We start from the raw sequence: 3,401 nt of genomic DNA, 5'->3' as shown, positions 1-3,401 counted from the left end.
TTTCTGAGGGGTTGGTTGCAATCAGTCCATTTTCATTCATGATTTTTTCTATTTGAGTGCTCTTTCTTTTCTTTTTGAGAAGCTTGGGTAGAGGTTTGTCAGTTTTGTTTATTTTTTCAAAAAAAACAACTCTTGGTTTCATTGATCTGTTCAACTGTTTCTTTGGTTTCTATATTGTTTAGTTCTGCCCTGAGTTTCATTATTTCTCTTCTTCTGCTGGGTTTGGGGTGCTCTTGTTGCTCTCCCTCTAGTTGCTTTAGGTGTGCTGTAAGATTTTGCACTTGTTTAAAGCATTTCTTTTAAAGTATGGTCATAGTAGTAATGACTTCTTAATCCCTGTACAGAGATTCTCCAGTGATTATTCTAGTATTGTTATAGATTTATTCTTTATATTAAAGCCTTTGATCCATTTGAAAATTATCATTATTCATGACATGGGATATGAACTTTTTTTCATTTATGGATCTTACTGAATAGTCTCCATTTATTGAATAGTTAATAATTTCCTCACTGATCATAATTTCGAACTATATTCCATATTACATGAAATTGATGGCCAGTATGACATCACTGTGATTATTTAGTTGTTTTAATTTTTTTAATGTTTTATTTAATCTAGGAGAGAGAGAGAGAGACAGGGTGAGCAGGGGAGGGTCAGAGAGAGAGGGAGTGCAGACTCTGAAACAGGCTCCAGGCTCAGAGCTAGCAGTCAGCACAGAGCCCGACACGGGACTCGAACCCACGAACCACGAGATCATGACCTAAGCGAAAGTCGGACACCCAACCGACGAAGCCACCCAGGCACCCCTATTTAGTTGTTTTAATTTAGATGCCTATTCACTGCCTTTTTCATATTTTCCTAGATAGTTTAAAATTTATTTTAGCAGATTTACTTATAGATCAAATTCTCAAAAAAAACTTTTAATATGCTTAATTTGGATTTTGTAAAATTTTTAAGTTATGTAGAGAAAAATTGATACCTTTTAATGTAGACCTTTCTTATCTAAGAGCACAGGCTTTCCTTTTCTTGGATATTCTAAATATACAATCATACCATACTGCATGTAGGCATGATATCTTGTTAGGCAGACATTAAAGAATCCATAGTAGATAGCAGTACTGGCCATAAAAAGGAGATGTGAGATACAGAAAAAAGAAACAAAGATGACTCTAGTTTAATTTAATTGAGTAGCTGGTGATGCCATTCTCTGAGATAATTAAATCAATCAAAATATAGCTCAATCTTGTAGAAAAAGAAGTTTGAAAAATAATGGAATTGCTTGTAGATGTGTTTGGTTTAAATTGTTCATGGGCTGTCTCATGGGCAGTTGAATTTTTAGTCTAATGTTGGCTGTTAAAAGAGAAGATCAAAACAACCGGAGATGGTAGAAGAAGTGGACACTGTGGTAGATAAACTTTCATGTGGCTCCCTTGATCCCTATCTCCTGGTATTCTTCATCTCCTTATATTCTACTCTCCCCTTGAATAAGGGCAAGACCTATGACTTTTAACTCAAAGTGACTTACCTATGTGATTATGTTAAAATTGTTACATAGAATTGGAGTGCTCCATTTGCTAAGAGTTTCTCTCTCTGCCTGGTTTTGAAGAAGTATTCATGTTGAGAGGACCGCATGGCCAGAAATTGAGGGTAGCTTTCAGCCAGCCAAAGAACAGCCCATCAGTCTCTTATACTGTTAGGAACTTAATTCTGCCAACAACCACATGACCTTGGAAGCGAATTTTTCTCCAGTCAAGCCTCGTAAGATAACAGCAGCACTTTGATAGTTTGAAGTTGAGGACCCAGCTAAACTGTGCTCAGACCTCTGACCTGAGGAAGCTGTGAGATAATAACTGTTTTGTTTTAAGTCACCGAACCTGTGGTAATATTATTATACAGCAATAGGTAACTAATACAGCAACAGTAAAGAAGAATGAAAATGAGTCATCTGAGGTAGATGGAAAATAAGTGTGGTATTCCAGATGTCAAGAGAGGAGAGGATTTCAAGGACAGAAACACAGTACACTATGTCAAATACCACACATGGAGTCCAAGTAGGATAAATATATATGGTATGAAGGATAAGATGTATTTATAAGAAATATGAGCATTAGCCAGAAACGGTGTTAATGTGGTGTGAGAAGAAGCCTGATGAGAATATGTTGGAGGCCAGAAAGTAGAGATATAAAGACCAAGTCAAAGGTTGGTTATTATAAAGCCCTTTTTAAGCACTTGACCTTATTTACAGCTAAAATTGCTGTTGATTAATTTCATATCAGTTTCATTCAAATAATATAGTTCCAGTTAATTTTAAGTCATTATTCTAAGCCATCTCAAAAGTTATATTTTTATTACTTTCAGATATGCAGTTTTACAGGATTATTCATGTGACATAAATGAAGTTTTAATAATTATTACACAAGTGCCCTCACTTGTGGGGATGAGCACTGGGTGTTATATGGAAACCAACTTGACAATAAACTATTTAAAAAAATAAAAACAAATAATTATTACAGCAAAATATTAAAATTGATAGTGTGTTCAAAATAAAATCTCTAACTATATTTACAATATCTAAAACAACTGGATAAAAGCAAACAGAACAACTGATTATACAGCATCATGTAAGAAGAAAGCTAATGGTCATTTTTTAAAATTAAATAACTGATATTTGATCACATCGATTAGTTGAGAGTTGCATTACACAAAAATTGTTTCTCTGCTAGCAACACACTGGGAATCAAAATTGCAGATGCTTATCAGGCTAGTTTGATTATTACTACTACTTTTTGATTATTACTAGTTTCATAGAGATCAATGGTATGATTCACTTTAAAATTACTTTGTAGTTGAAAAAGTGTAATTATACAGCATATAATGAGATAAAATCATAAATTTACAAAATTTCCAGTGTATATTAGTCCATAATTGATAGAGCCTCAGTGGAATGGAATGAAATATAGTAAGTTTGTGAAGTAGTAGCATAAACAACTGATTGTGAGGGAAATAGAAAAATTATTTGCCATATGTAAATGTAATAATTTTCATTAAGTGTATATCAGGTATTTGGCCATCTTTATTTCATAATAAAACACTTATGTTTTCTGTGGACTGTTAACAATTGGAAGTATCTGGACTTACTCTAAACATTATTTGTTCTCATATTATCAAAAGCAAGAAAAACAAGAAAAACATCCTTGGTATTTCAGTGGTGCTTCTTGAATATATTTGACTTATTTCATCTAGAAAGCCATTTCTTTATACTAAAATTCATTGCAGACACAAAAAGATTTAAGATTAAGGAATCCATAGAGATGGAGAGAAATAACAATTTTCAAACAAGCATCTTCTAAAAAGTTGAATGACCTTTTGACATGGTATTTGCCAGCTATTTTTCCACAGT

This window comes from Hyaena hyaena, unplaced genomic scaffold, assembly GCF_003009895.1.
Source record: "Hyaena hyaena isolate Hyena2069 unplaced genomic scaffold, ASM300989v1 scaffold_1269, whole genome shotgun sequence".
NCBI classification, from domain to species: Eukaryota; Metazoa; Chordata; class Mammalia; order Carnivora; family Hyaenidae; genus Hyaena; species Hyaena hyaena.
Note: the sequence above shows the minus strand (reverse complement) of the source record.